Source organism: Trachemys scripta, chromosome 7 (assembly GCF_013100865.1).
Source record: "Trachemys scripta elegans isolate TJP31775 chromosome 7, CAS_Tse_1.0, whole genome shotgun sequence".
Taxonomy (NCBI): Eukaryota; Metazoa; Chordata; order Testudines; family Emydidae; genus Trachemys; species Trachemys scripta.
Window position 1 is genome coordinate 15,404,906 of NC_048304.1, and position 12,209 is coordinate 15,417,114.

Consider the following 12,209-nt stretch of genomic DNA (forward strand, 5'->3'; position numbering starts at 1 on the left):
CCCGCCCGGAGGCCCCCCCCCCCCACACGGCAGCTCTCTCCCTCTGCCCTGAGGTACTTCCCCATGGCAGCTCCCCGCCCAGGGTGCCGTGTGGCAGCTCCCCACCCCAGTTCTCCTCTGCTCCGCCTCCTCCTCGAGCATGCCGTCCCCACTCTAATCCTTCTCCCCTCCCAGGCTTGCCGTGCCAAACAGCTGATTGGTGCTGCAAGCCTAGGAGGCGGGAGAAGTGGAGCAGCGATGGTGTGCTCGAGGAGGGGGCAGAGCAGAGGTGAGCTGGGGTGGGGAGCTGCCGCACGGCTCCCTGGGATGGGGGGGTGGGGAGCTGCCGCGGGGGGAGTAGGGTTACCATATGTCCGGCTTTTCCTGGACATGTCCAGCTTTTTGGGCCTCAAATCCCCGTCTGGGGGGAAATCCCAAAAAGCCAGACATGTCTGGGGAAAATAGGGAGGTAGGGCGCAGCGGTGCGGGGCTGGCGCAGTGCTCAGCAGGGCCTGGGCCGGCGGCACGGGGCCGGCGCGGTGCTGGGCCTGGGGCGCGGGCACTTGGCCGGGACCGGGGTCGGCATGGTGCTGGGCCGGGGGCTGGCGCGGTGCTGGGCTGGGGGCCGGGCCGGGAGCGCGGGCACTTGGCCAGGGGCCGGCGCGGTGCTCAGCCAGGGGCCGGGGCCCCAGCCGGGCGGGAGACACCGGGGCCAGAGCCTCTTGGCCTGGGCCAGCTGGCCGCCGAAGGGAGCCGCTCGGCCAGGGGGCTGGACTGAGCCACGCCGCGCCGCACCCTGCCCCAGCTTACCTGCTGCCTCCCTGTTTCAGGCTTCCCGCGAACATTTGATTCGTGGGAAGCAGGGGAGGGGGAGGAGCAGGGGGCAGAGCGTTCAGGGGAGGGGGCAGAGTTGGGGTGGGGAAGGGGCGGAGCCGGGGCCCCAGGGAGTGCCCTCCTTTTTAAAAATTAAAATATGGTAACCCTATGGGGGAGTGCCCCAGGGAGGGGGGGAGCTGCCGCAGGGCTCCTCACCCCAGCTCACCTCTGCTGCGCCCCCTCCCCGAGCACGCCATCCCTGCCAGCAATGACAATAATTGCATGGAGCAGCCAGGAACGCTGTTAAAAAAAAAAAATTGGGGGCACTGCTTTTTGTTGCCCCCAAATCTTGGCGCTCTAGGCAACCGCCTAGTTTGCCTTAATGGTAGCACCGGCCCTGCAGAGGGGCCATGAATGAGACTGTGTTCAAGAGCCAGCAGGCCCAGATTAACAAATGTGCACAGGGCTCTCGTCTCAGAAGGGCCCCTGACCACTAGATCTGGGAGGGTGGCGTTGCAACAGGCCAAACCTGAGTGGTGCTGGTACCCCATGTGCCAGCTAGCAATGCTACACATTCAAATTTGGCCCGACTACTTCCCCCCCACCCCCCCCCAGCTCCTGAGCCATGATGGAGGGGTGGCCAGGCCAAATTTGAGTGAGTGACACTGTGAGGTGGCAATGCCACTCACTGAAATTTGGCCTTTGCTGTGTGAGTGTGGGCTTGGTAATGGGAGTGAACGGAGCTGCTGGGCAGCCTGGATCAGGAGGAGCTGCCCTAGCCTGGGATGGGAGTGGAACTCTAAGCCACGGGGGTGTTGGTCAGTGGCTAGGAAGGTCCCGAGGGTAGTGGATGAGGGACTGGGGTGAGTTGGTGAACTATGGGGTGAGTGGGAAGTGTTGGAAGACTGTGGGGTGGAAGGTTAGGGGCAAGTGGGGCCACTGGGAGAAAGGGGGGATAGGGGCAGGAATGTTGGGGGCTGAGGGGTTGTGTCTGTGGTGAGCAGGATGTGTGTGTGGGTGGGTGTCAAGATAAGTGGGGGCCAGTGGAGGGTCGTTGAGGTATATGTAGAGTGGAACAGGCATTAAGAGGTCTGTGTGTTGGCTGAAGTATGTATGGGGTTGGGGCACTTTGCTGTGCGGCCCCTGCTCATGCCATGCAAGGCTGGCAGCACTTGAAGCAGTGCAGCTCAGGTTTGGCCTGGGCACTCCTCCATCACGATGGGGTTTTTTTTTAATCCGGCACTGGAGCCAGATCCTCAACTGATGTACATAAGCATATTTCCACTGCCTTTAGTGGAGTTATGCCAATTTATACCAGTTGAGGACCTGGCCCTGGGTCTTATTTACCCTGCTTGTGCACTGGAAATATTTAAGGTCTGAATTTGGGCCTAAAAGAGTAGGAAGCATCTAATCAGGTATGTGTGCTACACTGCTGACTTCTACCTTATCCCTTACATGGTGTGCAGCATAGGGCTCTAACAAAGATTTTTCCCCTTCTAGCCCGTACCAAATCCAATGTACTAGGGATGCATGTGTTTGAAGAGTATGTGGACATGTGTTTGTTTAAAAATAAATAAATAAATAATGAGGAATTGATTTAAACAGAAAAACTCTCTCAATCACAAAAGCCTTAAGGAGATGACAAACTGATATGAAGTCGCGTGTCACTAGAAATGTTTCTGTTCTGAAAGCTATACTGAAAATATTGGGCCAGAACCTGAACTGGTGTAAACTGGCATAGCTCTGCTGACTTCAGTACAGCTACACTGATTTACCCCAGCTGAAGATCTGGCCTATTGACAATGGTGAAGATTAAGTGGTAGAATTTGAAAAGGCATATTGGGGCACCATTTTTATTAGGGGACATAAGGGGTAGCCTGTCCCAGTATTGGTGTTTAGCATATCTGCCATTTAGTACAAGTGTGCTCATTCTTAGGGCAATAAAATTTCTCTTCAGGAGTATTTTGATAGTTTGTCTTTGGTGAAGGTGACTTAGAAGAATGCAGAGGAGAAGGGTGCTCTTCCAGCATGTAACTGCAACATACCATGTTCTGCTCTTCTTTGTTCAGACCTGACCTGCAGCATGAATTCTTCCATTTTTCCCTAATCACTTTGAATTCTGAAAAGTAGTAAATAAGTGTAAATACACAGCTTGGTAAACACAGCATGCGGTACTGAACCACACCTTTAAATATATATATATTTTAAAAAGGGCTAAAAAGCTCAACGATTAGATTTGAATGATCATAGTAGCTAATTTTCTGAATTCTGCATGAACGAACTTCCTTAGACAGGAAAACAGCTGTTTGTCAGCTCTAAAGTTTGGTAGCGGTCAGACAAATGGTAATTTCCACCCTCATGTGTCCTATTACAAGGACAGCATCTTTTAAAACCATGCTACTGTTACATAATTGTAAGTTGGTGGTTTCAGATGCAATACTATCAGTGAAGTTTGGCACTGTGAGTAAGAGGAGCCAGTATTCAGCATTGCAGAAATTAGAATGCATTTTGCCTAGGTTAGAAATGTAGTCTCAAATATTTAAGGCAAACTGTTCAAAGGACTCCTAAATACATATTTTGGTTCCAGAGGGAGATTTTCAAAGGTAGGAAGCGCAGTTAGTTGTCCAGCTCCCAGTAAAAGTCTATGGAAGCTGGGTGCTTCACTTCCATGTGTGCCTTTGAAAATTTTCCTTCTAATGCAGTGGCCTGATTTGCAGATGTACGAAGCGCTCGAAGTTCCCATTGACTTAAGAAGGACTGATGGCTGCTCAGCAGCTCAAACTTATATTTGGTCCAACAATGATCCCTTAAAGGCACAGCCCTTCCCCTCTGACACACACCCTGCACTGGGGACCAGAGAGGAGCTTGGTGTAAGTCTTTCTGACACCTCCAGCTGGCCAGGGAATCTTCTCACACCGGGGGCAGTCCCTGGAAGTGATTGCTGCCTTCTGGTTAAAGGATCCTTTATTCTACCAAATCAACATAAAGGGGCTTAAGCACAACAGAGAATTAGGCTGTCTATGCATAGTGCAAAATTATTATAAAAATGTAAACGCTTATTATCGTCTTAATAATGGTAAAAGAAGGAACATCAGACCTAGATGCCATGTGATCCTGAATTTATGATGACTTTTATTGTGTTCTCACTGGCTCACAATTATACGGGTAACCTCCAAGCATGAAAAGCCAGAGAACAGAATCTAAAAGCGGACTTTAAAAAGAGAGAAAGAAAAAGACAAAGCCATCACTAGACAAGGACTGTATAACTACGGGACACATACTCAGCACCTGGAGATCCATGGCAATAGTACAGTATTTATTCCAAAACCATGACAGGGTGGGAACAGAGAATTACTGACGCAGAGACTAATTGAATTCATGTGTAGAAACCCTGGACACCAGCTGGTCTCAATTAGATATTGGTCCTTAGCTGTTTCTTACCAGTTGGTTGCTCATTGTTACATTCTTAAATCAAACGATGACTTTGATATCTGGGGACCCGAGGCACCTGATGCCATCTTTCCTCAATACTTGTAAAATGAAACATCTGTTCTCCATTTTGGCATTAGGTGAGAATTCATGTGGGGACTTTTGCTCTGAAGATGGCACATCAGTACCAATTGCAGATGCACTACGATCCTTGGGACAGGGATTGTTCCATCTTGGGTTCCACTCAAAAAGCTGCTAATATAGTTATGGCCAAACTATTTTAAAACTCCATTACATAAAGTGTGGGGGACATCATGGGTGACACTTGTTAACCATGAGTCCTCTTCTTAAGGAAACTGTGTATTAGGTTTATTTTTTAGTTTTCCCCGTTTCAATTGGTTGTAATTTCTACTTAGTTATGGATCTCTTCTCCTGCAGTTGGTAGTTAGATTATTCTCGTATTAGGAAACACGACTGCAGGATTTTAGCTACATCTGCATGGGCATCTCAATACTACAAATGATAGTTTCGCATCTAAGGAATATGGTGAGCAAAACTGCATATAATTTTGATTACACACAAACTCACCATGAATACTACATACTCCATTTAGGTTCCTTTAATGTGTATTCCAGATGAATTTACAGAGACAGTTATGCCATCTCCACATCATGAGACACATCTGGTTCAGGATACAGATGGGCCATGCTGAAAATTCAAGGGGGTTCTGATGCAGGTGTTTGGTTTGTTATAGAGAAAATGACCTGTGATACTGTCTTAGCTACAGATCCAAACTACTTCAGTGATGCCAGTGTGTTCAGATCCAGATTTTTTAAGTTGACCAGGAAAAATTATAATTATGTGCATAGTTTGTCTGACCTATATCTTTGCAGGAAGGAGGCTATGCATAACTAAGCACAGACAGATAACACAACACACTGCCACACCTTTCTCCACTGCTTTTTTCTTCCTGCAACAGTTATGCTAAGTACCAGCAAATCTTTCTTTCCTCTTCCAGTGCACAGACAACATGTATAAATCAGTCACCAATGTGCATGTTTAGAAATAGTTCCCAGCACATCCGAACAATTACAGCCTTCGTTTATAAAATCTTTTATCTCCTTAATATTGGTGCTGCCTAAGGGACAGACAGCCCAGAAATCCTCTTATAGAGAGAACATAGACACCCCACGTATACACCTACAAACAGCATGGAATGTTAAACAAGTCCATATAAATACTATGGGCTTGTTCTACTCTATTATCGCTGAGAGTTAAGGTCATCCTAGAATTCTGTTCCCTGTCCTCTAGTAACATCTCAAAAATGTCTCTATTTTTGCTGCACCCCATATTTCGGTCCAATCAGCTTCATTCACAAATCTGCTTCTCTGTTTACCTTGGTGACAAACGATTACAAATAGTCCTTAATGTGTCCTTGATGTTAATGATATTCACAGTACAGGCAAGTTCCTCTGAACTGATGAGCAGTCATCCCTCACTTTGCTCAGGAGGCAGTGTCTGAGGTCAGGAGGGCAAGGTATGAGTGACCTGGCATTCTTCTTCTTCTTAGAGTATGTGCAATGTGCCCCAGGTGGCATATGAGTAGGGTTTATCACCGAATTGGGTCCGCTGCTTGGATCATTGGGTTCCTCGGCTCAGGCCGGATACCGACGGGGAGTGAGACATGAATGCTGATCTGTGTCCCCCTATCCTGGCATTAACTGGAAGGCAAACACATTGTACAGCTCTACTTGTTCCTTATTGGGTATATTTTTATATAGATTTACACAAGTAGCACGTTTTAAAGGCTTGCTTCAATGCTATAACCTAACCAAACTGGGACTGCAGTTGTGCTTACCTATGTCAAGTGGAAATAATAATAAACACTCTGAGACAGTATCCATGCCTTATGGGGCCTCAATCCTGATTAGGGCATTTGGATGCTACTAAAATAGAAAGACTAACAATAGTAATAAATGAGGTCCTATGTTTATCCATAGAACTCAAAGCACTTTGCAAAGTATCATTTCTGTTTTACAGATAGAGAAACTGAGGCATGGAGATGTTAAGTGACTTTGCCTAACATCAAAGACGGAGTTAGTGGCAGAATCAGGAATGCGATCCAGATCTCCTGACTTCCAGTATATGGCCTCTTCACTAGACCACTCTGTCTCTCAGTGGGGAAAACAACTCATTCTCCAGAACAGGACAACATTCACAGCCACACCTGCCTAAGAGTACTGCTCCTCCCTCCTACAGCCTTCCCTGATTGAATCCTGAAGAATGACCCAAGTAAGTCCTAGCATTCCATTGCTTTCTTTGAGATATGAATGGGCCATCACAGCAAGGGGGTAATACCTTGATGCTTGAGGCTATGGCTCTCAGATTCTGGTAATTCTAGTATAGGGATGGCCAAATTTACTGACCCTGCGAGCGGCATACAATAATCTTCAGAAGTTCGAGAGCTGGTGCTCAGGGATTCTGCCCTGCAGGGCTGGGGGGGGTGTGTGTCTCAGGGTTTCTACCCCTCAGGGCGCACCTGCTAGGGCACGAGGCTTTAGCCCTGCTCCTGCTGAAGCCCCGAGCCCTGGCAGGTGCCTTCTGCAGGGCTGAAGCCCCAAGACCCCCTCCCTTCCGGGCAGAAGCTCCTAGCCCCAGCACCCCACTGCAGGGCAGAAAGTCCCTAGCTCTTCCAAGTAGTCTGGTAGGTGGAGAATAGGGGGCTCTGAGAGCTGCACTTTAATTGTAAAAGAGCCACATGTGGCTCACGAGCCATGGTTTGGCCATGCGTGAGAAGTTACAGCATGAAGCCAGTTGGTGGAGCACTGCCAGTAAAGTAAGTGTGTGTGTGTGTGTGTGTGTGTGTGTGTGTGTATGTATGTATGTATGTATGTACTGAATTTACTTCACAAGACAGTAGACAGTCAGCAAAGAAATGGTTAAACAGAACAAGTTCTGTGGCTCTCCATTGTTTCTTTGCTATATGGATTTGCCTTTTTTGGCACCAGGCTGGCCATGGTTCCTTAAACAGTCTCAAAGTGGGCAAAAGTCTTATTATGAATTAGTTTCCTCCCATATCACCTCCCACTAGCACATTCAGTACCGGCAAACATCTTCAGACAAAGAGAAGAACAACCTTCACTTGATTCCACTTAATGTGTTTTACTAAATGATTTTAGCTTGGCATCCTCCAGCCAATGCATCACCAACAGCAATCCATGGGTCCTTCTGAGGGAAGGATCCTGACCTAGGACATCAGAGTAGCCACAGATCTAAACCTCATTGGATTATTTTTTTAGTATTTTATCAAAGAACACAAATATCTCAGTGGTAACAGCTAGAACAATCTCATTGTCTCCAAACCACAAATTAGATATGACAGTGATCAGTGCCATGGTAATCCTTATATATGAATAAAATGTCTCAAACTTTTTGGATGAATCTTTTGATCCTATATTCTGTCACACTCAGCTGTGCTATTGAGTTGGTGATCCACATATAAATGAATCGGAAGGTGGCATACTTGGTTGGGTTAAATCCAAACCTTGGTAAGTATCTGAAGATGTACCAAGCAGAACTAGATGAAGAACTGTATCCAATGTTCTATGTAGCTAACCCATGCATTGCAACCTTTTACATCCATCTTGTAGACTGATAAATGTGGATTCTCAGACTCATCCATGACAATATTGAGAAATAACATTCCTAGGTCTCGTTTAGAGACCAACTGAGTCACTGATCCTGAACACTCCTAAAAATGACATAATGAATGCTATGTTTACCCAGGAGCATAACTATTGCACATTTTGTCTTTGGTTTCCAGTAAAGCTGTCAGTACTTGATGAATGATGCTGTGTTGTCTACCTGACAACTCCCTGTTGCCTCCCTTAGCCCTTTAACATTCTTCTCACTGCAAACACTGGAATTGAGATCTGGGACCTGCCTGCCTTGGGAACAGGACTGCCGCACCTACTAACTAAAGACCAGCCAGGAAATACGCCTCGCTTCCGCCACTCCTGTGTAATGCAGACAGGACTATCTCTTATATTAGAATTAACCAGATCCCATATAAACCTTTACCCCTGCAGAAAGTAATGTATATTAATTATACAGGCCCTTAGATTAGACCTATCATGTGCTGAGAGCTAGCCACTTCCATTCTCCTCCGCCTAGTCTCGATACCCTTAGTTACCAAAGGGCTTTTTGTATTTGACGTGGATGTTCTTTAACCTCCGGTGCCAGTAACCTGAAACGAGACTGCTAGAAATGAGAGAGGGAGAGTCAGTTATTTGATTACAGCCCATGGGCACATGCCTGGCCTTCATGGGTATATTAAGTAAGAGACATTTTAAAACAAAACCTCCCTCCGTAACTCTATCGCAGGCCTGAATCCACTGCCCATCTGTTAACTCTCCACATATTCTTAAATCAGATATCCGTGCCAATGCTTTGAAGAACTTTTTACCCAAAATTACCATTGCCATAATTATGGGGGGAAATGTTCCGAGGTAGAGCTCCATTAACTCAGTGCTGTTAGCCAGACCTCTGCACGCCTGGGAAAACAAAAGCCAAACCCTTTCCTGCTAACACATCTGTAAATAACTACAAATCCTTGTTGGACACAAGTTGTTGTTATCCTATAACATTAAATGCTCTATAACGACCATTGGAAATGCCAGATTCTCCCTTAATAGCTCTAGAAAATAATGCCATTACTTTTAACATTTCATTATAGCTTCAATCGGGCATTGTAAAAAAAAAAAGTCTGCCATGGAGAAATGGCTCTGCAAACAAAATCAAGGTGACAAATTAATGATTGCATCAGCCTGTGAAAGCTGTGCCGGGCACCTCATGAAAGTGTAATTTAATTCTCCCTCAATCTAACTTGATGCCCAAGAATGTAATAACTTCATTGGGACTCTCTTTTTAGGGGGGAATCCAAAATCCTTGGCAACCACCCTTAAGGTCATCAGTGAAATCTGACATGGAGCATTGTTTGGCAAACATACCAATAGTAAAAGGGCTAAATAATGGGGGATTACCTCTGATCTGGATTTCTAGGTCACCATCCATTGCAGGAATATACTGTCTCAAAGAACATACACGACTCAAACAACCAGTGGGCATGAACTAGTTCAAATATATTTTTACTTTAAATTTAAAACTTAGAGGAGGTAAAAAATATCTGGCCCTGAACCAGAAAGCTAGAATTTTCCATTAGCAATCCCCTACCATAACCCTAATTATTTCTATTGTTTGATAAAGAGAAGTATGGAGAGGGGGATAAATGAAAGTATGCTAGCAGCTAAAAATTATATAGCTATATCTATATATGATTTTTAAATGCCCTTAACTGTGGTACAAATAACAACTTACAGCTTTAAAACAAAGGATTTTAAATGTCTAATTTATTTTTCCACTATTTATTTGCATTACAAATCTCTGCTTTAGCAATTGACAACAGAGTTAGTTTCTCTTTTGTAATAATTGTTATTGAATTTATTTAAGTACCACTGTAGCTAACATTAATAAAGACAATTCCTGCTCTGAAGAGCTTTCGATCTAACTCCCTGATCCTGCAAATGCTTATGCACATGCTTTACTTTTTAGGCACATGAGTAGTCCCTTTGAAGTCAATGGGACTACTCATATACTTAAGTTTGCAGGATCATGGCTGAAGGGCCCAACCATGGAGACACTTGAAATGAGTGGATTGATCAGGATAGTGAATGCTATGCTTGGTAGAAACTGCAGGGTTGGGCTGTAAAACACAGATGAGACAATACTCAGTGAGAGAACAGTTAGCTGCATTTTGTGGTTCTCGGTCAGTAGCTATACTGTACTGTTTAGGCTGCAGACACCGCAGGGGAATTTTTCTTTCTTACAAGTAAGATTTTTACAAAACCTCCGTTTTGGGCCTACGTTGTCCTGATAGAGTTTCGTTAACTGAGTCACCTTCTAGTGTAACAAGTCTACAACTCTAAACTCTTTTAGCACTTCTGCCACCACACATGCATTCAAATTACGGTGTATCCGGAAATGAGCATGCCACCTGCTCTAGAACAAATGCCGTCTCTAGTCTCCAGCAAAGTACTTGCTGATCTCAGGCTCCTAGCCACAAGACTCTCAGAGGAGATAGAGAAATCTTTGACAAACTCTGGGTGCTAAAGTTCTCTTATTACCTTATCGAGGTAAATATACCTTCTATTTGGTGATCTGGCCTCTCCTTGTTCAGCATGTGGCAGGGGAAATGACCACGTACCCCCAAAACAAAAGGGTTTGCTTTGGCAGTTACACTTCACTATAATCATCCTTAGCCTTTGCAGAACAGTTGGCAGCCGAGTCTCAGCTGCTTAACAAAGATCAAAGAATTAAACCTCGCTTGACACCTACGAGATATAAAACAGTTACACTCTTACCTAGCTGGTCCTAGTTCCCCATTATTCTGTTCCTTCTCTTGGGGAATTCAGAGGCTGTACAGGGCTTTCTTGGTTCCTTGTTTGAGGCCTCGTCCATAGATAGAAGTGTTGCCGTTTTAACTAGGCTTATTCTGATTCAGCAATGTGAAATCAAGTACACAGGTAAGTGCCTTACAATGGGTCTACACTACGGCTTTTACTGGCAGAAATATGTCAGTACAAAAATCATACAGAGTTATGCTGGTAAAACTTTTAAAATGTAGATCAGGCCTAAATTACAGCAGCCTCAGTCCTGTAATTTACACTCTGATTCCCTGCCCCCCATGTCCCCTCTCACATTACCAGTTGTCTTAAATCAGCCACTGACCTCGACGACTCCCCCAATGGGGCACATCACTAAATCTGGTAGTTGGCTACTCTGCCTTTGGCCCTTGGCTCAGCTGCAGTCCCCTCAGCCCACATCATGCCTGAGTGCTACTCCGCTCATGGCTACAGTTCACACAAAGCCCTGCACTCCTGATACCAGTTACTCTCAGCGGCATTCCAGCCCAAATGTCAAGGCTTGGGGTATTCCCCACTGACTGCAGAAATGCACATGGAAGATAGTGCAGTTGGTCAGATTCAATGCTGCATTTTATCAAGATTACTACAAACTATAGACTTAAAAAAAAAACACAAAAAACAGCTAAATTACCTGATGACAGATGTGGCATGTTCTGTGTCTATGCCTACTGGAAAGCTGCCATTATTATGTAATGGCTCAGCTGCAGTAGCCAGCCTCTTTCAGTGGGTGGCAAAGCATTTGCCTGTGGTGGCAGCAGGGGCACTGTGACAGTCATGTCCCTGCTCCTTGCAGGGATTGTCAGTCAAAAGCACGCAGAAGCAGCATTTTTGGCATGTCATCGTATGCCTGCCTCCCCCGTTTTACCCCACTGAAGGTGGAGAAGCAGTTAGACACGCTGCAGTCAGGTGCAGCCGGCATGCTCTGCCTCTGCTGGTTTCCATGAACCTGGAGTGCTGCCCACACGGCTGGGAAGAACACCGCTTCAGAGGGCGTTTACACGTACCAACTAATTAATCCAAACAGCCCCTGTGACGTAGGTCATTTAGGGTTACCTTATTACCACCCCTTTTACAGAGGGGGAAGCCGAAGCTAAGTAGTGAAGTGACGTGCCCGAGGCCAAGTAAGTTGCTTTCTGAATAGAGAAAGCCACTGGGAGGGACAGGAGTGCCTGGTTCTCCCCAGACCAGCCATGCCACCCCCACCCCAGCTCTCTGCAGTTCTGCACCGGCCTGGCACCAGCCCCTCCCACACGCCACCCCTGGCACCCCGCTTGTGTCCCACATGCCCTCTGGGAGGAACAGCTCCCCCGGGAGAGACGCCCCCGCCGCCCGGTCGCAGCGACCTGTGAATTCCCCAGGGCTGGGCCACGCAACCCGCCCGACGCCTCTGCCCGTGTAACGCGGAGCGAGGGAAAGGAGAGGCATGGTCCCTGCAGGGGGGGCGGGGGTGGTGTCCCGCCCGGCCGGACCGGACTGACCCCCCTTAGAGGCGGGGAGGAGAGC

General features: G+C 46.6%; 1 long non-coding RNA gene across 8 annotated transcripts in view; it reads right to left on the reverse strand.

The window, feature by feature from the left end:
* The window catches only part of LOC117880634, a 12,450-nt gene extending 854 nt beyond the window's left edge, over positions 1-11,596 (reverse strand). For 2 of the 8 annotated variants that reach the window (XR_004646566.1, XR_004646559.1), the window contains exons 1-2: positions 3,636-6,272; positions 2,841-2,914 (exon numbers count right to left, since the gene is read on the reverse strand). This is a non-coding gene — a long non-coding RNA (uncharacterized LOC117880634). The other 6 variants (XR_004646564.1, XR_004646562.1, XR_004646560.1 and 3 more) reach the window with 6 other exon arrangements.
* Positions 11,597-12,209: the final 613 nt, after the last annotated feature.